Source organism: Diadema antillarum, unplaced genomic scaffold, assembly GCF_040938485.1.
Source record: "Diadema antillarum isolate AM-2024a unplaced genomic scaffold, OU_Dant_1.0 seq00000406_RagTag, whole genome shotgun sequence".
Lineage (NCBI taxonomy): Eukaryota > Metazoa > Echinodermata > Echinoidea > Diadematoida > Diadematidae > Diadema > Diadema antillarum.
In genome coordinates this window covers 2,018,335-2,043,175 of record NW_027271394.1, presented here as the reverse complement: position 1 = coordinate 2,043,175, position 24,841 = coordinate 2,018,335, and positions in this window count along the sequence as shown.

Here is a 24,841-nt window from a genome sequence, read left to right as displayed (position 1 = left end):
GAGACAGACAGACAGAGAGAGAGAGAGGAAAAAAAAAACTTTTAAAAGGATCACTTGTCCAGCATTATGTCAGATACAGTAGTAGTTACCCAATAAATCAACAGAGGAGAATGTAAACTTAGATTTGAGCCTAGAGGTCTACATGTTTCAAAGCGAAACGAGATTTTCTGAACGTTAAAAGTGCAAATGTCATAACTAAATCTCTTGGTCTACGAGAGAAATAAGAAAAAGAATGACAAAGAAATTGAGATACAATATAGAGACTTGCAGATAAACACCAGATACATATTTAACTGTAATGTTGAAGTATACATTTGAACAAAAAAAAAAACACGTGCAATTCAATGATATCTGTGTGAAAGACTCATAAAAGTGGAGTTGTCCAGTTTTACTTTGGGAAGAAAATTAATAGTGTAAAGATTTCTGATTGCCGATGTTGAGTTCTATAGTGATTAACGTATTCCATTACAACTAAAGCTTCGTGCCAATGTTCTTGAATTTTTTTATCTTGGATGCGTGAGGGCTCTTCTGGAACTCAAGTTATTATGAACATTTGTGGCAGAAAGTTGTATCTTCCTTATTTCTAATGTCATTCACCCATTACACTTGATCTTGATAGATCCACCAGATGAAGGTCTGATCTCAATCCTAGTGGAAAACGACACGGATACCACCAATGTTAACATCACCTGTTTCATTGATTCGTCGGTTCAACCCACACATCCCATTAACATTTTGGGTATCGAGGTAAACGGTGAAAGCATGATCTCCTCTTCAAGAAATACGTCTGCCATTGTAACGTCACATCAGAACAGGTGTCTTAACATCAGATGCACCGGAAGCAATGTCCATGGGTCAACGACCTCTCTTAGTTTGCATTGTCCCAGAGGTACGTGATATCTGACTTTCTAAACACAGACGGTGAGTGTGAGCCCTTATGATTCATTCAAAAGATGGTCATGCAAAGCTTACCTGTTACTGAAATAGCTCATGCCCGATTTACATTAAACCCTGTCAGAAATTATCATTGTTACGCAAGAATTTATAGATGAATATTTTAAGAAAGAAAAACACAGTTTAATGTTATAATCTCCTAATCGAATCAGTCGGATAAAGAGCTGCTCTGTCATTCTTTTAACGATGCTGTACTTCAGTACTTTCAAAGATTTACGGCAGCTCATCGCGCCTATACATACAAACTATGGTGGATGACGGTCATCCTTCGGTGTAAAAGAACCGGGAAAATAACAGCTATTTTTCACTTTCATTACTATTACTGCACAGTGATTACTAACGGCAATATGAAGATTTCATATTTCATTCTTTTCATATTTAATCAACTTTATAATCTTTGTTGTTGTTTACATCACCATCAAGCGTGAGTAGCTACTGTTTTCATGGAGACAGGCATAAATTCAAAGACTTCACTGCACTCATACTCGCTTGTTTCTCCAATGTCTCGTGAATACCTTAACAGATGATGTGATTGAGATCAAGTTGTCCGAGTATATGTCCGATGATAATGTGACGGTTGTCGTAATTCTGTGTCACGTGACTGAAGATTACCAGCCCCTCCCTGATTTCCACCAGTACGTGATTACAGCAGACAACCTGACGCTCTCAAGAGGCAGATCTCCGTGGGTCTATCTCAGCCCTAAACCTGAGAAATGTGTCTCTGTCACTTGTAGCGCCCTCAACGCCTTCGGTTTCATCACTGCATCTGAAATCTATTGTCCAACTGGTAGGGCATTGGTAAACAACAATATCATCCACAAATTTCGTGGAGTTAACTTACGTCTACTCTTGAATAAGACGAAGAATGATACAGAGCCATTTCCCGGTTTCTTTTCACGACTTACACATGGTTAGCTCTATATTATAAAATAGAAATAGGCCTGTATATTTTTCTTTCTCGAAGCTCAAAAATGTCTTCCTATTTAAGCATATCCAATATGTTTGTATACTACGCAAAATATAGTGGTATCAATATCCAAGTAAGTCATAAGTTTGCATGGGATTAGCTTTGTTAAATCGGATGAAGACAGAGACTGTGAGAACAGAAAATGCTTTACTTTCCAATCAATTAACAAAAGAGTGAAAAGATAATTGTTTCGTATTCTATTTGAGTAGAATTTGAGTGTCCATTTACACACGAAATTCAAATACATGTATATATATGTATATATATATATATATATAGGTAGATAATATATCATATATATATACTATAAATAAACATATATATATATATATATATATATATATATATATGAGGGAGATATATTAACATGTGTGAAACTAAAATGCGCTACATAGCTTCTAAAATACTGTAGTTAAGATGATGCTGATACTTGATGGTGGAATGGACTGCCTGGTTTTGCAATATAAAATTTGACTAGGAATTTAAATTCACAGCAATATAAAAATCATCATGGTAGCGACTACTTACTAGAGAGGCAGAGAAACATGTAAGACGCGTTTCATGTCATCACATTTTAATTTTGGTGTTGTCCGATCGTACACATCAAGTTTATTTCATCTTGGTATAAATTTACAAGCAAGAACCATAACCTGATGAGATTACACATTGATGAAAAAGATACGTCATTTTCATAACATCCCTTTCCGTCTGTTCGTGTGTCTGTCTGTGTGTCCGTCTATCTGTTTATCTAGACTACGTACATGTGACTGGAATCCTGCAAACAATGTCGACAACGTACGCCCTCCTCATCGTCCTGTTCGTTCTCGCTGTTGTGGTGTGCGTCGTCACCGTCATGGTCATGCAGAGGAAGAAAGACACGCCCATTAAAGTACCAGGTTTGTCTGCAATCTGTGACAGAAAAGGAGTTTCATGGGAATATACAGTTTTATCCAGGTTTTCTCTTTATAGGACATTTCATTTGGGATCAATTCAGAAACAGGCAATGTTTGTGAACTTACTCTGAGGTTCATTTGAGAATCTTAGGGCATGTAAGGAAACGATTGCCGAATGGCAATTCTTTCACGAAAGGTACAACCCTAAAGGACGGGAAGAAAACATCGGAAATATTTAAGAGGGAAAGCCTTCAGGACAAAACTTCAGGACACATTTTGCTATTGCGAATGGAATAGGCTGAATTCGTTGGAAGAGAGAAAAGCGTTCAGCTCCTACTAAGGATACCCAGCTAGTACCCAACTAAAAGACATGTACTAATTGCCTTCTCATTTAATCCCCAACATACTTAATTTCAATAGAAAACAATAAGATTAAGAAAGAAGAAAAGAAAGTATGAACACTTCTGTATTGGTGACTCATTCCATATGAGATACAGAAATCCCGAATTAGCTGTCTAGATCAGTAGGCCAATTCCTTGTTTACTTAGAACCCGGAGACTTCAATTTTATACTGATCTAATTTTAAGCACACGGCAAACTTTAATATTCATTCCCAGTAATTTTCCAGTTCAGAAATGTATGTCATCCTTTCTTTGTCATACAGACATGCATCTTAGTATCCCTAGACTTATGTAATGCATGTATAGTAGAAGAACATATCAGCAACACGTTACTGTATGTAGGTATAAGTCATTAAACATTGCATGACATGTTTTCCTTGTCTTTCAGATCAACTTTATGAGAATAAAATCTTGAACTGAAGACGCTGGAGAAATGGAAAAGATGACAAAAGTGTAATGCACTTTGTAATCTCAGATATTGTAGGAAAAAGTACGACCTAGTCCATATTCTAACTAGGTGCTTGAATACACTTTATAGTACATACATCATAATCCAGAGCAAGCTCCTCTCTCACCTCTCACCTACCTCGTCTCCAGTAGATATAAAGTGACGTGAAGGAAAAAACAAGTCGAAATCTTCTTAAAAGGAACTTACCAGTGAAACGCTATCCATCTGTTTTAGGTGTAATCTCACCAATGTTTTCACAAAGTACTATGAGGGACCTACCTTACATAGCGAAGTTCGAAATCAAAGTGTGATATAGCTTGTACAAGTCTAAATATGTAGTTTTCTTTTCGACACTTTTGAAAAAGGTATACTTTGTACCCCAATAATCATCCCGTTCTTAATGGCATCAAAGGCCGTCTTCTATTTGCGTTCAGAATATATATGTTTATAGATGTAATCTCACCAGTATTTTCATATGAATTATGAGGGACTAACCTACCGTAGCAAATTTTGAAATCAAAGTGTTGGTAATATAAATCGTAGTTTGTACAATTTTAAAGACGTAATCAATATCCTCTTTTCACCACTTTTGAATAAGGTACTTTGTACCCTAATAACCGTCCTGTTCTTAATGGCATCTAAAGTCATCTTCCAGTTCCGCTATTATGTTCTTCTAAACTAGGCGTCTATGTAAGTGTGATTCAAGCGTCTGTACAATTTCCGTACAAAGGAGTTATTTCCATACAAAGAAGTTATTTCCGGAATGTTCATGTTCATTCATGTTTCATTTTCATTTCCAATCAATATACATAGGTAATGCAAACGTCAAATGATAACATATCTTGAATATTTGGTTCACTTTGGATATAATCCTCGACTATGCAAATGTTCATCATATATATATTTACTCGCGTGGATTGGAACAAAAAAAAAAGGTCAAATTGATAAATCAATCCCTATTACAATATGATATGAAATGTGTCATAAAACTATCAAATATATTTGTATCTTTTTTGTTATTCGTATTAGTAATAGTAGTGGCAGTAGTAGTAGTAGTAGTAGTACGGTATAGTAGTAGTAGAAGAAGAAATGGTAATAAGAGTGGTAGTTTTAAGAATACAATATTTTATACATGATTATTATCATGGAAGCGATTTCTTCTTCCGAATCACACTTACGTACATACATGTCATAATCTAGATTTCGTATAATTTGGTTTCCACTTCGAGACATTCATTTCGTTTCATTGCAGTTGTTCAGAATCTTTTTGTAGCTATACACTGTACATGGTGTATACCTGTATTATTATGGAATCGATTTCTTCTTCCGAAATACACTTGTATATGCACATGCATGCCATAATTATAAAGTTTTCGTATAATTGGTTTCCGCTTGGTTTCATTCATTTCGTTTTGCTGTAGTTGTTGTTCAGAAGATGTTTGTAGCTATTGTTCCATGGTATTATATAGCTGTAATATTTCCACCGCTGGCGGCGCGTGGCACGGGAGTCATGTAGGTCTTTACCAGGCTAAGGAGGAATGTGACATGATTAAGTCGATCTGCAGAGTACTGTATACAAACGATAAACTGAATCATGCAGGACGTGTTGTGTGAGCATTAAAAATCCGTTCTACGCAATCGCACACTGCTGTGAGATTATATTCATCCTTATTTTGTTTTTGAGGGTCCTGATTTTACTAGCACAAGGAATGTTACAATATCAACTAAAACGAATTTGCCACCCTAATATTATAATACATTACTAAAATGAATACTGGTAATGCTTTAGAGTTTTCTTGTTTGTTTGTTTGTTTGTTTGTTTGTTTGTTTGTTTGTGTGCATTTATGTGTGTGTGTTTAGAATTTGTGTGTTGACTGTAGCATGAGGGTTTTAATTCTTTACAAATGAAATGAAAACAAAACCCCCTCGATTACAGGGTTCAACTTGTGAGCTAAAAAAGATAAAATATTCAATTCAATGGTGAAGTAGTTCAGCAGAGAGTAATATTTAAAGTAACATTATCCCTTCCTCTCGCATAACTGTTTAATACACGGCTTGTTTGTGGATGTGCGTTAGATAAACACCTATATTATGGAATGGCTGTGTGTGTGTCTGTGTGTGTATGTGTGTGTTTATGAATATGTGGATTTGCAGTTAACATTGCGGACTTCCGTCACTATGATAATATGTATGACTATGCTTTGTATTTCCCTTTAAATGGATGGTATAGTTTTGGTTAAGAAAGGGGATTCAGATTTTGACTTTTTTGCGAGATTATTAGAAACCACTTATGAAATGATTAAAGAACATACGATTCTTAGAGGAATTCAAAGTTTATTTCAAGAAAATTGGTTCTGAAATGACTTGAGATATTAAAAAAGAAAGTAAAACAAAGTGGTGGGACTCACCTTTTATTAGATCCTCTGTGTGTTTTTTTTTTTGATATCTCAGCCACTTCTAAACCATTTTTTCTCAAATAAACATTGGATTCTTCTCAGAATTGCATGCTCTTTAATAAATATTTCCTATGAGGTTTTTCATTATCTTACAAAGAAAATTGGAAACCTGAAGCCCCATCTCAACCAAAACTATTCCATCCCTTTAATCTAAGTATGATTGGGCAGAACATGGTAATGATAATTCACGAGTGTTAAACCGTACCTCCATGGTTGAATGCCGGTGCTTCCATAAATCTGGAAGTGTTTTTCTGGGTACCTGATTATCAAAATGCATCAACTAACGTTGTGGAATTTATGTTGTAGAAAATGTACAAGTGTGTGTGTGTGTGTGTGTGTGTGTGTGTGTGTGTGTGTGTGTGCGCGCGCGCTTGTTTGGGGCCGCCATCCCATCCATTCCGATTTCTTTCATTGTGTGCCTCTTTTCACATGCTACGCATCTTTAGAAATGAACTAAAAACTGAGACAGATACAACATTCCCATGTTCAAGAGAGTAATGTCCTCATTGTTAGGAGAAACGAACATATCCCATCAATTACCTCGAAAAGAATTTGTCTGTTGATCATAAATGACTGACATAGTATGACAGATTTTTCACTACTAAACGTCATGCGCAGTAGAGAGCAGACTGCATGCATTGTGTCAAATGCGGAAGTAAACCACAACTGGTCTAAAATTTAAACGGGTTGATATGAGTGAAATGTGTTTTGAAACTTAGTAGGGAGAGGAATGGGTATCATTGGTGTGGTGTCAAATTATGGTTCTTTGGCTATCTTACAAACGCATCTCTTGGCAAAGTCAATAAGAACTGTTTCCTGCGTTTTGTTAGGTAATACGAAAGAACAACAATCCAATGCGTGATATTACGATATTACGGAAATCTTTGGCTGTATGTGTTAAGTGATATCCAATCATGACTTAGTGTTCCGATCCAAAGAGGAAGTTAGATTGATTTATTCATTTTATATGGACGCGATGAATGTACAAACACTAAGCGGTGAAAATTAAGCAAATTGCACGATTTTTCTTGTCAATTTGAGACAATATAATAAATATTGCATTGACTTTTCCCTAGCTGCTGTTCCTCTCTTCGTAAGACGGAAACAAAACATAGAAGTCTCAGTCATACCATGGCAAAATGTGACAAAAAGCACACATACTTGATTTTAACTTGTCTGTTTTTAAGCTAAATGAAAAAGACACACATTCACGGCCCCAAACTCACTAAATTCAGAACTTCTTTTAAATTGAATGCAGTTAGGAAACTTGGTTGCTTATTCAAGAATTTGAATGACCAACGAGATTCCGTCGCCAGCTTGAGATGAATTTGAATGCTCATTGCTGAAATGTGTGCTCCTCTCTTAAATTTGAATGCTCCGACAGTAAATTTGAATGCTCCGATGGTGAATTTGAATGCTTCGATAGTGAATCCAAATGACCAGATTTTGAAATTGATTCCTAATTCAGTTCTGCGAGCATGGAATGCGTGAAATAAGCCAGTTCGGGGTTCCAGTTTGAGCATGAGCAGAAAAAAGGTCATTTGTACCAAGAGACAGGTTGGTTTTTAATTTGACTGAGATAAGCATTTGTAGTGTTATGATTATTCATGTAATCCATATAAATGGTGCCTGCCAGTACATCCACCTGACAGCAAACCTGGTATTTGGCAATGTTAACAGAAAAAAAGATTGTTAATGTATTCAAAACAGCACAATGAAATGGATGCTTCCCAAAGTGTTGAATGACAACCATTCTGGTCACTTCATCTACACAGGTTCATTCTTTGTTAGAATACAAGTTCCATAAATTGCTATGTTGGGCAAGCTGCTGCATTATGTCGCTTTGATTTGAGTGAAGTGCCTAACCAACTGAGAAAAATGAAAGGTCATCTCCGAACTGGCTTATTGAATGCTCGGAATAAGAACTTGAATGACAAATTATGATATTGACTGGGAAAACCTATACTAGCAGAGTCATAAAAAACATTTTGCTCAAGAATTAAACATAAAAACTAATGAGAGAAAATCCTAGACAACATACTGACATAGTAATGAAGTAAATTTCCCGTTTTGTTTAGGATTTACGTACAAATTAATGATGAACTTCTGATGGCCAATAAAAAAAGAATTAACAAAACATCTCAGACATTTCGGTGGTGTGCTGATAGGAGTTACTTTATACCAATTTAAGCTTTATGTATAAAAGCGGTATATTTTACATTCTTATAGAGAAATGATTGATCTTATAAGAAACAGCAGGAATATGTGTCCTTTTGATATTAAGTTTGTATCATATAGTTGATATTCAGATTTGAAGTTTTTCCTTACAAAACAAAATAGATTTATCATTGACACAACTCTGCAGTAGTCTAGGAAATTGATGTTATGGTGGTGTGTGTGAATTTGTCCATCGAAATATACGAAGGACGGGAGGTATAAAGAAGAAATAAATCATAATGTCGATAATGTGTTTCTCCAGTAACTTTTTGAAGCAGTGTTGCGAAGTATCACAGAGTACTTCGTCAGGTGTACCGGTACTTTATGGACTTTCTCACATGGCTACACTAAATAAGGGTCTAAAATTGATCAGCTCTCCTCAGAAGTATCCACACGTCAATATATTTACACGCCACCTATCAGGATGTTTTGCTTTGTGTGTTTGTTCATTTGTTTGTTTATTTTTTCATTTCCTATACTATGTATAAAATGCTGTATTTTGTAATTGTATGGTTGTTAAATTACACGGACTCACAGAAGAACAGCCATTGGCAGAAGCGAGTGACCAGTGGTGACATAATAAACTCACACTAAACTCAACAACCTGAATCTCTAATGGTCATCTATTATTATGCTGACAGTGTAACAAGAAATCATACACGTCGTGTTGAATTTTGAAACCAGGATGTATCGTATTGATGACACATGTATGACATCAGGTTAGTCGTTGTTACGAGCACACAGGAAACGGGGGTTCATATATCAAACTGATATACTTTACAATTACCGATTTACATCAATATCAATGTGTCATGGCGCAACTAAATAAAGTAGTTCCACACACAATTATTCACATAGAAAGCCAGAACAACTACATTCATACTGAAAAAGACAATAACAGCTTACACATATTCAAATCTGATATGTTACCCCGTGTGTAATGTTCATTGGGCAAATGCTTTGAGCTGTTATATAAGTACTTAACAATAACTGCAAACGCGGATCAATCTTATGTAGGAATTGTGTGCGATGGTCGAATGGTCTACAAGCACGCAAGAATAAAAGACCGCCAGTGAAAGCGGACATCAGGCGGTCGAGCTTGCCAACATTTTAACGCCGCATTGCAGCGTAAATTGTTCGTTCTCATTAAATTTGTATCCATTGATTCGACATTTTCAGGTTACGGTAAGCTTTCCATCACCATCCCCTATATCGGTAAGATATGAACATCAAAAAGCATTCAACTTATATAATCTTATTAAATTTAACGAGAGCTAAATTCTGCAGCCATTCCGTTAAGTTTTATACACAGTCAGCGTTTGCTGGTTTACATGATTTATATGTAACGTCTCTTTTTAAGCACTAACAACAAACTGTATTCTTTTTTAATGTGCCCATACAAAATAGCAATAACAATGTAAATCATTTTCGCTCTTTCAGTTTTCTATCTTTCGTTTTCTATCTTCTATCTTCATCAGCAGGATTCATCGGCGTTTGAGAATGATGGCTGATAGACGAAGATTATTCCTACTTGGAATATTTTCCATCGCCATCCGCTTTATTGGTAAGATATGAACATCAAAACAGCTTCAACTTTGATAAAACATAATCTAGATTTCACAGGAAACTTAGTTTGGGGCTTATAGTTCAATTTCTTATTCAGTTATCTGGTGTGATTTTTGGTAAAATATTCATTTTCTCTTTTTATCTTTTTTTAGTGCGTTTGTAAGTCAGACTCAAAGAAAATAAGATATTGTATTCAAGAAGAAAACATGACAAGTAAATTTCAATAGCAGTCCATGCGCAAAAAAGGCATATGTCTGAAAAGTGGTCTTTTTTTATCAAGACTATTACATCTATTCCCTGTAGAAGGAACTGGAGAAATGCATTTCAGGCAAGGTGATTTCTATCTTAATTCCATCAAGCCGCATTATTCTCTTTTGCTTTCTTCTGTTATCATCTTATTCATAGGTGGAACCAGCGTGACTCTGGAAGTACCAAGCCCTCTGACACCAAACCAGGAAGTTACGGCTGTCTGTACAGCCGATAAAGTCTTTGGATCAGCACGCGTGTTCTGGTACTTAAATGGCGTACAGATTACCGATGGCGTGCAAACAACCAGTTATACAGTGGATAGTCTGATCCAGTATGATAGAGAGTCTGAAAGAAAATTTGGACATGAGTTATTGATAATTGAAAGTGTTAAATTGTATTGCTTATGAGAAGCATATCTGAAATTCATAAAATTGTTACCACGATTTTTGTCGTTTTCATGGTATTCTTGAAAAACTGATCGGATTTTGGTACCAATTTCTGCCATCCTTCGCGCCTTCCTCTCCCTGGAACGTTGCCCAGAATGTCGCGTCGTCCTTCAAACCCGTGACGTCAGAGGACGAGTGGGATTCCCTTTTCAGAGTCATCCAAGCTAACTGAAATAAACCAGAATATGTTCATATTGGAGAAGTTGAACGCAACGTGTACATGAGAAGGAGAAATCAATGACATGGATTAACCTAATGAGTGAATGTGTATATTTTGGACGAAACTATTTATCAAATTCCATAACTTTCTTTTTTCTTCTGGTATTAGCTAAGATACGGATATCATTGCGATCATTAACTTCAAGTGAAAATTGACATTTTCCTTTATTATCTCACTGCCCATAATATACTAAGTGCTAATAACTTATATATTAATGTTAATATGTAATTGATGTCAGTAGTTTCACAACTTTTATCAAGATTTTACAATTTCTTTGTAGTTTAGCATTCATTATTGTGGGCAGTCTTTACCCGTGTAGTTCCTCCTAAATCTGTTCACGACTTTCGATGAAAATAAAGAATACACTTCCCCTCTACACATCAACAAGCACCCACATACACACACTCAAATACTTACAAACACAAACACTCATAAAAAAATAATCGAGAATTAAGGTGCTCGTAATCTACTGCTAAAGAAAAAGAAAGGATAATTTAGTTGTTGACTCTCCGTTGTATTTTGAAAAATATCATAATCTTGTGGGTTCGTTTAATAACAATAAGATACATAAGAAAATCTCGAAGAAGGAAATTCCGTGGCATACCAAACAGATTCATATCCGTACCAGTTAGAACGTAATAATAAGAACGATTGATATGCTGCTTGGGATATTAGCGACCTTTTACCTGAGAGTAAAAATCAAACTTGCGCAATTTTTGACTTTTGATAAAGACAGTCTCGCTTTATCAAACACGGCATATTGTCTTCTACACTGAGATGGCATTGCTGGTAAGATGTCAGCAATAACAATGAGCCAATGCGTAGTGCGCATGAGCAGAAAAGGGCCAACACATTGCCATAACTGGCATGTTGGTTTTTAAATTTACTGAGAGAGGTAACCGTGCTGTATACTGACTATTCATGTAGTCCTTATAAATAATGTTTGCCCATACACCCACATGATATGAACAAAGTGTTCAATAAAGCCTATAAAGTGTTTGACAATAATAATGTTAAATCAATAAAATGGATGATTCCCCAAGTATTAGTTGACGGGAACTTTCTAGTCACTTCGCCTCCGCCATTCTATTCTTTGTTTGAATATGAATTCCATAAATAAGTTACGTGAGACAAGTTAATGTACTCTTTCGCTTTCAAACGGGACTAACCAAGTGATAGAAAAGGTTATTTTCCAAATGGAACATGAGGTAATTCAGAAATGGCTTATTAATATACTGTTGGGGATATAGCAAAATAACGAGGGAAGGAAAATATAACCTGCACAGGCATGACTATATGTACATGATGAAACAATTTACATTCCTGGGAAAATTAGAATCAAATTGCTATAAAATCAAGAATGCCAATTTGTTACGTTGTATATGACTGTAATAAGCCCTTTAAAAGTATTGAAAAGTTAAACTTTCTTGCTTGGTATGAGGGTATTACATCAAGGATAAAAGAGTAAAAGGGATGCAAAACATTGGACATGATGAACACGAAAATCCGTTTGTATATTTCTGCAGGTGGAGCCAAACGAAATTCATTCAATAAATGAAAACTTCTTCCCTCAGTTCCATTCACAGATAACATGAACTGGGAAACTCGAACCAAAGGAGATGATTCATCATTATGGAATATCCGCTCCTTATCCGAATCAAAACACAGAGTCATCGATACGTACTTTTGTGCGACGGAAGTGACCTTTCACACAGATACATCACCACACTCGTTCAAATCGAATTTTCGATACCTAGATAGAGTGATACTGTCAGAAAAATACATAGAATATTTCGGTAATATCCCTGAGAAGATAATGTGTGAATATCGAAACAGTGGTTCACTTCTTTGAACCAGAAAATACGAAAATACCAAGCACGCTCCCTCCATCTGATGTAACGCATCGGAGGCAGAAATTTACCACTCCCTTATCGGACTCTCTAAGGATATTATAGAGAGGACGACGTCAATTTGAAAATATGAATAAGATCAACTAATATTTGTAGAACAAATCCTGTTTACAACCAACCTTACATACATCATAATGTCACCTGACAAGGAAACCTCAGAGTACTTAAAATACAATCATTTCCGGTACATTTAGGGACTGATTTTTCTTCCTCCCATTTTGTGTTGTGTCTATGTGTCAATTGTTACACTGGTTAGTTCTTAGCAAAATACGCTTCTCTGGCGACACGAGATCTTATGTCTCACTTTGCAGTCTTATCTTCTAAACACGAGCTTCATACATTTGGAAGCATGTCACTGCGTATAGTGTTCAATACATCCAATAAGAGACATTACCACTGATTGTTACACTTCATATCAAACACACTGAAAATAACTTTCTCTTCATTAATTCGATAATTTCTGATAACGGTACACTGCAAAAAGTCCGGTGTTAAATAGTGAACACCGAGCTGGTGTTAAATTTTCGGTGCTCATTTATGGTGTTAAATTAACACCTACGGGTGTCATTTCCAAATTTTAAACTGTTTTTTGAAGAGTTTCTTAGTAACTGCACTTCTTGTTGATTTTTAAGTTAGACAAGACGATCAAGAATTTTACATTAAAATACTAGATTTTTGAAAAAATGTGAAAATAAATTTACACCAAAGTAACACCAGCTGGTGTGGTCCCTTATTGAAGCTGGACGGGTGTTAAACCATTGATATCAACACCAGCAAATATCAAATCAACACCATGTGGTGTCATTTTTTAATTAACACCAGTACAGTGTCAAAATAACACCAGGTACAGTGTCAAATTAACACCACGAAGTGTCAGGTGAACACTTTTCAACACCATCACAGTGCATTTTTAACACCTGTGGGTGTGGTCCTTTATTGAAGTTTGATCGGTGTTAGATTTAACACCCGTGGTGTTAAATCTAACACCGATGTTTTTACAGTGTACGAAAGGCGACGGAAATGAACTTTGGCCCCATGCGAGTGGAAGGAGCTGTAATCTGTCCCCCATTTTTACATCAAGCATGCATTTTTTCCCAGAGTGCTCAATAAGCATGATATAAGTACAAAGACTATTACTGACGATTTGAAATTTTGATATCACGGATAATTACCGTGAAATCTTCAGATTTTACGAGACATGCGACTACGGTTTCATCGGGAGTTAAAAGACTGAACAGCTTCAAGTAACATCAACCTCTCTAGTGGTATACCTAGGATGAAACGAAGGAATTTTTGTCTATGCCATAATCGCCCTGCAACCATCATCGCGTATTTAACGTGACATTGATAAACCAGAACAATCATAACCGTCAGGACAGGAAGTCTTTGTAAGCAATGAACTGGACTTCATCACCCTTTAGAGCTCAGAGTTTTTCGTCATGCTCTAACGTTACCGGATGCTGTCTACAAGTTACATACCAATATCGGGTGTGTTTTCGTTCGTGTTGTTAAGCAAAGAAGACATTAACTGCTCAGTAAGTCCAACAACTCGACGCGAATTAGTGAAAGTGCCCCTTACAAGAGTGTTTTATATGACAACCCGTCATGCGAAGCTGAAAACGATGAAATATCCTGCATTTTTGTCTGTTCACTCCGCTAAAGCCTCATGCTGTACATTAGGGTTAATGATTTAGTAATATTAGGCGGGTTCTGCGACCATCTTTGATAATACTTCGTTCAGTTTCTTAAAACAAAAATAAAAAGTACTGTTCTGTGATATACAGTGGCACAAGATGAAATACCGACGTGTTTGAGCTAATAATGAGACATGAAAATTAGTCAAGAACATCATGTCAATCGAGGACACCAATCACCACGTATCCTACACGCAGCCACAGGACGATAATGTTCTTTTATCATCGTACTCCCTAAGGGATACCTAGCGATACTGGTAAATCTTTTCATCTTAGACTTTTAGATTTTGAAAAGGTGAGGTAGAAAGATGGCAATACCTATTTTGTTATTATTACCTCTCTAGTCGGATATGAATTGGTGTGAGTTATGTAAAAGAATAAATCTATTCAAAATCAGGAGGTTTTTTCTGCCCTAGGATCCCATATGTTTGCGTGTAAGTTATGTCTTAACTCAAAATACTTACTCCTACTCATTATGTGGCATTGACAACCGTGACTTGGTATTATGGGTAATTTTCATGGTAAAAGGTAATATTGCTACTGAGTTTCGATCGTATTGCTGCAATTTTGTGAGGGGAATTTGACAGACACTATAAATTATTTCATTTAAAGAGATTAACTTTTTATCAATCTAAGTGGTAATAATCAAAGAATGTTATAGATCGCTACGTTTCAGACACAGTTTCTCTAAGGCATTAACCTGTGGGAGCACAATGTATCGTAAAATTGTTTAGTTTTGACTTCCTTGTTCATCATTTTTGTTTGTTTGTTAGTTTTTCTCGATGAACGACGGAAACGAAAATATTTCCTGAAATGTGTTTCTATACAGAATTGTCCTTCATTTGATATAAAACTAAGGTGCAAAACGAAAGCAAGGTTATGATATGAGATGTTATTGTCTAGAAGATAAAGTTGAAGCTTGATGAATAATTTCTGGAACATATTGCCATAATATTTTGAGCGAAAAGGAATAAAAGAGCAACGAATGACAAACACTAACTTTGCAGATGGCAACAGTCGCTCAGCGGCAGCCTTAGTATTATTACAATTTCCGAGGAAGTCACTGCTCACGGCCATGCGACGGTAGAACTGGTGAGTACAGCGAAAAATATGGATTCATTCCAAAGAACCAGACTAACACACAAGCGAATGCATGGGTAGATCGTTAATTGCGTGTTTCTCAGTCCATGGAAGTGTTTATCGTGTATCTATATGTCCATTGATACATATATTCCACCTATTCACGCTAGAAATCATGGGGTAAGTAACAAGGATTACAAAGAAAAACCCGGTTCTTAGTAAATTCAGCGTTTTTAAACGAATATCATATTGCTCGGAAAGAGCAAGTAACTCACTCAATATTCTGCGTTCAAGTGATATTATTAAACACTGTATTAGCTTAAGATTACAAAACGTTGATCCGTGCATGTTCCTCAGTTCATGGAAGTTCTAATCGTGTATTTATGTCTATTGACACATATTTTTTTTTTTATTTCATCGATTCACGCTACGAAAGCATGACGTAAGTAACTAGCAAAGTAGAACAGAGTTTTTAGTCAATTCAGTATCTTTAACGAATTTGTTCATGTTGGTATATGAAAGAACAAGTCACTCACAAAATATTCTGCCTTCAAGTGATGATATGGATATTGAACACTGAAGTAACTTAAGTTTTCCTAAACAAAATAGAAATCAGATTTTTTCCATGACCATGACTATTTGCGAAGCACATTTGGCTCACAAGAAATCCCAAATGTGTTCATTTGAAAACAATTCCTTCAACCTTCGCTTGCTAATCCCGAAGTATTGACGTGATATTTTCCTTATTTGTTAAGGCTCTTAAACGGTGAAATAAGCTCTTAAACGGTGAAATCATGAAGTTCAGTTTAATGTGATTACTCTAGTGCCTGTGTTCCATCGGGTCTATAAAACTACTTGTTGATCTACTCCGATAATGTGTACATTTTACATGTTTACCTAATTTTTTTTTCAAACTTATAACACCACTTTGCATGAAGGACTAATTCGTTTTAAGCCGTGAATGTTAAATTCCGAGGAACGTACTAAATTATATTGGTATCATTGCAATGTGATTATCTTGAATGCATCGGCCACGACATGATGTCGAAGAAAAAAAAAAAGCGTTTTGTGGTAATCTTGTTTCTGCCATCTAATTGTTTCATCTCCTGCTACTCAGTGTTACATCATAGCAATATAGGATATAATTGCTTGTTGCATTTATGCTAATGATTGTGAACCAAATGTTCTTTTTCGTATTTTGGATGATTCAGAATTGAGATAGCTTCTGCATTTGTGTGTATCCTTTTCACATATAGTGTTTTGAGTTGGAAGTACAAAGCAATATTATTTGTTTCTACAAACATTGCAGGTTTGAATGCGCCTCGAATATTTTAATTTCATTTCATTTCATTTTTCATTTCAAACAATTTTTCTCTCTCAGCCCGCGGAAAGTCGGTGTTACCTCACTCGTTTTGATTTGATTTGATTTAGAACTACAAATCAGTTGCGCTGGAATCTGAAGTTTAGACTTGGCATTATTCTCTTGATATTGTAAACGCTTCTGCAATGGTTTTCATTATTTTTCAGTGAGACTTGTGGGAGGGTCTGGCGACCATGAAGGCCGAGTGGAGATACTGTGTGACGGGGTCTGGGGCACGGCGTGTGATAGGGGTTGGGGTACTGAGGAGGGGAACGCGGTGTGTCGTCAGCTTGGGTACTCATCGGCCACCTCGGTCCATAGCGATGCCCACTTTGGGCAAGGCTCTGGCCCTGTTTGGCAAAATGATTGGATCTATTGTCCAACAAGGGACCAAAATTCGCTATTAGAGTGCTACAGATTGCCGTGGGGATGCTACTCTTCGACCTATGGCTACAACTGTAGGCACAACGATGATGTGGGCGTAACGTGTGCCGGAGAACGTGAGTTGTTCATAATCCGTAGCATATAATTATAGTCTCTTTCTTCAAAAGCCATAGTGCCTTTTCCTTCGTTGATTGTTCTGCTCTGTTTGATCTTTCCGTGATAGCATAACGAGTCTGACATCATCCCATACATCACTCTGTTAACAATCATTAGCTTTTTGGAAAATAGTACATTTTCCTGTAGATATTCTGGTTACCACAAAATCATAGAAATTCTGATTGATTGATTAATGGCATATTCATTCTTCATTTGTTGAAGCTTATATTTCACCTGATTTGGGTTACTAACGCCGTCATTTTAGCACTAAGCTTTTATCAGATTGAAATCACATTTGTGTAATGCCAGTATAGCCATTGCAATTTCGAGCAGACCTAAATAGATATCATCAGTATTCTACATCATAATGTGTTTTCGACCTTCCCACACACGTGGCATTCACAATAGTAGGCACCTACTGTAGTTCATACAAAGGGAGTATTTCCAATTCCAGTCCATAAGGGACATGTACTCAAACTTGAATCGTGTTGTTAACCATGAAATTATTCAAATCGTATTATTACACCATATCGTTACCATTGCTAAATCAACTGTTCTTATGTCTGCAGAATGTGATTGTCTGTTTATCACTATCTGTATTAACTTAGAAGATTTTTTTATTGCCCCGGGTATCCTTGCCTTTCATTTTTGTTTTCTTTCTTTTTTGGTCCTATGTTGCACCTGTGCTCCTCATCTGTTTTTTACACTCTGTTCAGAATTTGGGTCCTACGCATAACAAGCTTGCTTTTAAGTAGATTCCATCATATTTCTTTAGCGTTTATACATAGAGCCAAACCTATTGACCGCGATGCTTTATTATACTAATGATGCACAGGATAGAGTGTGTTAGTGAAGGTGCGGCGCGCTCGAGAGTATTGACAATGGTGCGACATGCACGAGGCGCAGCCGAGTGCATGTTTGCAACCGTTGTCAATACTCGAGAGTGAGCCGCACCTTCACTAACGCCACGAAATAATCCTGTGCATCATTAGTTTTATAAAATGGGTCGAAAACTAACAGCATTATTCACGTACCTTTATGGGTCAATACCAGTCAGCTACATGTAGCACTCGCTCAAAAGTCAAGATGTCCGAAGATGTTCGTCCCAAACATTTACGCACGTCGCACTCGGAAATCCCGCACACTGATAAGTACTGTACGTACGTATAAGAGTAAACGTACGCCACGTACTGTTATGCACAAGAAAGGCCGCCGGCTGTTGTGGCAGCCCGCGGCCCGAACTAGAAGTTGTTTACAGGATTGACAGCGCGTATAGTAGCGCGTGACGCACTTGTAACAACTGATTGAGTGCGCACTGCTAGTGTAAAACATTGTGACGTACGTCAGGCCAGGGAGGTGGAAGAGAGACTCTTCTTAGTGCTTACCTGAAGAAAATAATGCACGCACACGTGACTCATTTCAGCGCTTCCAATTGGCTACATTCTTGAACCCATTTTATAATATACTAATGATGCACAGGATAGAGTGCGTTAGTGTAGGCGTAGTGCACTCGAGGGTATTTACAATTGTGAAACATGCACGAGGCGAAGCCGAGTGCATGTTGCACTACATTGTAAATACCCGAGAGTGAGCTACGCCTACACTAACGCCACGAAATAATCCTGTGCATCATTTGTTTTATAAAATGGGTCGAAAATTCGAAAACTAACATCATTTTCAGCGTTTTTCACGTACCTTTGTGGGTCAAGACGTCCGAAGATGTTCGTCCCAAACTTTTACGCACGTCGCACTCGCGGAAGTCCCGCACATACAGTATAAGTATAATGGGGGGTTGGGTTTCCGGACACCCGCATGAAAACTTACTTATTTTACATAGAATATGCACCCTTTACCTTAAAGACTTGATATAGACTCCTCATATAGGCCTACTAGACAACATACTCTGAAAACGGCGTGAGAATTAACCTGCTAAATCGTTGGATTTGCTCTTCAAAGTGACTCCATGTACGCGTCCGGTCCCATAACGCTTGGTCTACTGTACTGTACAAAGTGTACGTATAGTACAGTATACGTACGTACGCCACATATGTTATGCACAAGGGAAGACAGGCCGGCCGGCCGGCAGCCCGAACTAGAAGTTGTTTACAGGATTGACAGCGCGTACGCGTATGCATGCAATTCATCAAAGGAGCCGCCGCGCGCACAGACGATCGGCAATCTACCATAGGATTACAGGCAGTGCAGTTGTACTGAAGTAAAGGAAGGAGGTGTGTCTCATTCCAGCGCTTCCTATTGGCTACATTCTTGAACCCATTTTATAAATGTTTACATTAATTTACTGTCCATCCAAGCCGGATATTATGATTCACTTCATTTTATTATATTTGATGTACATTCCTTCATTGAGAAATGTGAAAATTACTGAATTAATCATTGTATGACTGGAAAATCCGATAATTATCAGCAAGAAGGGATCAGTACTGACATTGGCATTTAAGATGCTATGCACTGAGTCCAATGTAGCAACGCCCATGCTTGATTACTTAGAGTGAAGGAATGAGAAAGAGGAAAAAAATTGGCATTTTATCGAAGTATCAACAAACAAATTTTCTGATTAAGAAGTTCATACAATTTTTCTACATGATCACACACTTAATGTAATATTATAAACCAGTGCTTATGTCAAAATGATGAGGCTAAATGAAATCCAAGAAGTAAGAATCACCATATCCCGTCCTGTTAAAACTTTCAGTGCTGTCTCTACTTTAGGAGAATATGTCGCGTGATAATGGCTAATGTTCCCGCATGATGTCAGATGTAGATTTTATACTGATATACCATTGCATTGAGTTCGTTATCATTATATTTTATATGTACAATGTATAGGGAATTTGAGTGCTGCGGCCGCAATATTTGCCAACGCAGACTTGAATGAAGGCCTAACTTACGGCGTCGATCGCTTCACTTATTACGACATGACGAGTAGATTGACATTCATCCCAACGACAGCAAACCACGGCGATGTGCTTCAGTGTCATGTGTACGGTGTTGTGCGCTCTGCCACTCTGGCGATTACAGGTGAATTTTTCGTATTTGGCATCAGTACAAACATAACCAATTAAAACACAATATCAATACTTGATACACTTTATACAGTGCGCTGGAAGCAGTTGTGGATGATTTTTTCCTCTCTTTTTTTTTCAGGGAAATTTGAATGAACAAATCGTGGTCGATCTCTGTCACATTTTGTTCCGCGTGTGCGTCTTCACTGTGTACTAAAGTCTGTTGTATGAATGTGGATAGCGCCCACCAGCAATGACAAAATAAAGGGCAGTGACTTGAGCCTTTCGTATTTTCGGATGGGATAACGGGAAATGTAATGAGGCAACACAATGAAAAAAAAATTATTTGATTGTTACCTGCGAAGCGCGCAACGAAAACTGAAAATTGACGCACAACTTTCCTTCTATTTTTCGAAAAAGCCAAAGCATTATGGACATGACAAAATGTGCATTCCATACCACTCTTTTTAACAAGTTATACATGTGTATCTAATGTATGTAATTGAGTGTGATGAGATGTTCTCTACTAAAATTTACCTGCAAGTGTATGTCTTTCATGTTATTGCTGAATAGAATTTGAAACAAATATTTCCATGGATAAGAGTCTAAAGACTCAATAAGAGTTTGCAATTAATTATTATTGATTGGTAGTGTGTTTGAACTGTTTTTCTTTAGGTATACTTATCGTCATAGACTGGCCTATCAATGTCTGCTTTTCTTCTCAAAATGTGCCGTGTGGCGTTAAATCAAAATTAACTAGTAAACGAATAACGTGTCGATTGTATTGAACTGATTTAACAGGTGGTGTCGATGTACCCCGGTCCATCACCCCATGCAACACTCCAAGTCCCGGTACACCCCCACGAGAAAACATCTTATCCATCGATGCTGTAGAGATCAGAGGCGAGGATAACGTGGTTAATCTGGTCATATCCTGTCACGTGAACTTCACCGATCAGCCGTCCCCGTACCTCCACACCTACACCATCGGGACTGAGACTACAACTCTATCGTCATCAAGCTCCGGCTCAGCCATCCTCTCACAACGCCCCAACGCCTGCATCGAACTCACGTGCTCCGCAACGAACGGGATTGGAACGACCTCAGCCACGCTAACACACTGTCCTCGAGGTAAGTAGTCTTCATACAATGTGCACTTTAACAGTGCGACAATTCTGTCTTTGTTTTTTTTTTTTTTCTTTTTTTTTTACTGCATCCAAAGGCCACTATAGGTTACGTTAAATTATGCAGTAATAACTAAAAGGAACTCTTAGTTGCCTATAAATTTCCATACAATTTCCCCTGGTCTTGTCTTACAATATTTTCTGTGTTACAAAAAACGAAATAAAACGATATCAGATATTGATCATGCTCGCTCACAAATCCATGCCTACAGGCTACACGTTTCTTTTCATTTTTGTCTTTATAAATCGCGTCAGCCGAGTCATGTGATGAAACACATTGTTGTTATGGCATTGCACACTTTACTGCTAGGTATGATGAAAATCATGATTATCGGCTGGTATTTGCTCCATGTAACACATGCTTTGTGGATGTAACTGTCAGTCTCTTACAAACTGAGTGCAAAGTATGTAAAAATTTTCCCTCTACCCTTTCTGCTCATCTGCGATAACTTTCAGACTTAAGGTACATCCATTTTAATTTCTGATTGGTGATCGGTTCCTGATTTAGACAGTAATCAATATATCAACTGATCATATTCTATACAACAGATAAGCCACCAGAAAGAATCATCAATGTGTCGTTTGAGACTCAAGAAGCTGCTGAAACAAGTCTCATCATTACTTGTCACGTGGATCCAGAAGACCAACCCTTTCCACCAATCAACACATACCTCATTGCAGTCGACGACAGCGTCATTTCCGATTCAGCTTCTCCTACGGTGACGATAGACGCTCAACCCAACACATGGCATCGATGTCGTGTGTACTGGTATAAATGAATATGGAGAGACTGAAATGACCAAGACCTACTGTCCCCAACAACCAGGTAAATACAAAACACTTTTTTTTTCTTGCTTATATTGAACGAACAGTAAAGTAAGAAAACAATGCGCAATACATACTAGCCAGAAAGCTTGGCCAAAAGTACTGTACATTCTCAGAGCTTACCTGAAGGTTGTGGCTTCGTAATTTGTTACATTCGATTACATACAATACATCGGGCCACAGCGATATCCACGTACCACCTCGTTCTGCATACCCACTACTGAGCAGGGAGGGCGCTTCAGGAATAATACCGACTTTTATTAAGTTACAGCTAGGCGATTTCCTTGACAGAGCTTTTCGATGTATAGCAAGCGAATTGAGATGAATTTTGAGCCCTTACAAGTAGGCCTACCATGTTTTAGCTGTAAGGTGCCAACAGTAAACATCAAAACTGCTGATATCATCACTTTCCATATCGCTATTGCATCACTGATGACAGTATGACAAGGAAAATTCTAAGCAGGTTTTTCCATGGTCCGTATTAACATTTAACCATTTCCCGTTTTACTACCTTGTCTCATTCTAGAAGCCGGTCCCGAACAACCTGGTAGCAACATCCTTAGGATCGAGACGACGGAAATCAGAGGTGAAGGAAACCTGGTAACTCTAATCATCACCTGTCATGTTGACCTCTCTGACCAGCCTTACCCACATCTCCACACATACACCATTACAGCTGATAACGACACCTTGTCCTCCTCCAGCTGTGCCTCAGCGATCCTGTCTCCACTCCCCGATGCCTGCATCAATGTCACGTGTTCTGCGACCAACGGAATCGGAGACACGTTGTCATGGATGGAGCATTGTCGGACAGAAATTCCTTCTGGTAAGTTAAAGTTTCATGGCTTTTCCTTCTCGAAGCAAAACTTACTGTGCGTAAACGGGCCTAAAAGTGTTCCTATAAGTACCTGACAATCATCATTAATTCTATCGCACTTCTTTCAAATTTGTGTGTATGATGGCGATCAGAAATCTCTAGTCACTTCACGGGGTACAGAAGAAGGCAATAATCTGTGATCACTGAGACAAGAGAGGGCGCTAGATAGTTTTTTTTAAGGGTTACAAACAAAGTACTTGTCACGTGATCCATGATCGTCACAGATCACCTTGTGCATCTGTATTATCGTCTGATGTTACTATACTTACAGCAAGTTTTATACCGTTAGGTTGGCACAGCACACTTAATTTGAACAGCACGACAGTATGATTGGGGTTTTTTATGTCGTATTTCCTTCCATAATTATTCTGCGACCTTTTGACATAATATATAATGCTTTTGATGAGGTAGAAAAAGACTTAGATCGACAATTTAAAACAGATACGTGTCAGCAAGGAATGCATCATTGCGCTCTTTGTGATAGCAATTACAATAGACAGCGTTTAAGTCCAAGCTAAAAACCGCGCAGTACGGAGGGAATACAATGAAACTAACTCAGGAAGAAGAAAACGCTACCGTTGTCCATTGGTGCTTTATCGATAGGGGGTCCCATAGCTAGCCCTCATCGACGGGTCCTTCAACAATCGTCGACCACGTACGCTCTTCTCGTCGTCGTTTTCATCCTCTCCATCATTACCTGCTTCACTGTCCTCGTGAAGAGAAAAAATGTCATCTGATTGAGGTGAGTATATTCATAGCGTGTTTTATTTACTGGATCCGTGCTTTGACAAAGTTATTGAGTAGAATGTTATAACCTTTACAATTATTACTTACTACTTGTTAGGTTTAGTAATTGGCAAGAAACCCTGATACTCCCGGGTAAGCTAACTTGGAATCATCACCCAGATAGAATTACGAGAGATGCAGACGAGATGAAAGAGTTAATCGAAAGAAATGAGGATATTGACTTTCATCGGGGAAAATTGTTCGTTGGTTTGACATGCTGAGTTCCTCTATAGACAATTTAGAACACGCCTAGCTACATAGTATGTTGCTACCCATACATTTCATCATTGACTTAAGTTTTTATTGCATTAAAAGATAGATATACCATGTCTTCCTTTTCCTGATTTATTTTCTCATTTGAGATATATATTCACTGCCTTCCTTGCGTATCACTTTCCTATACTGCAAAAGTGCGTCAAGTAATATTCTTTAATTGACTGCTACGAACTGCCTTTCTGTAGACAAACTTGATTTTGTTGAGAACACACAGTACTGCCTACCATATATTTGTTTGTCTTCAGTTGACACCATACCCTGCATGTTTACATGTCTTTAGCAACAGTTTTAAGATCCCTTTATGACATTTGCCTGCAGGTATGGAACGCCGCGAGGGTCAAAATGAGGGAAAGCCTTGGATGCACACCAACAATATTTTCTCCGAATGAAGAATCATAATTTGTACACTTTGTATCTTAACTCACTCTGAAATCATTCACATGTTATTATTTCTTATCTGTAGTTTCAA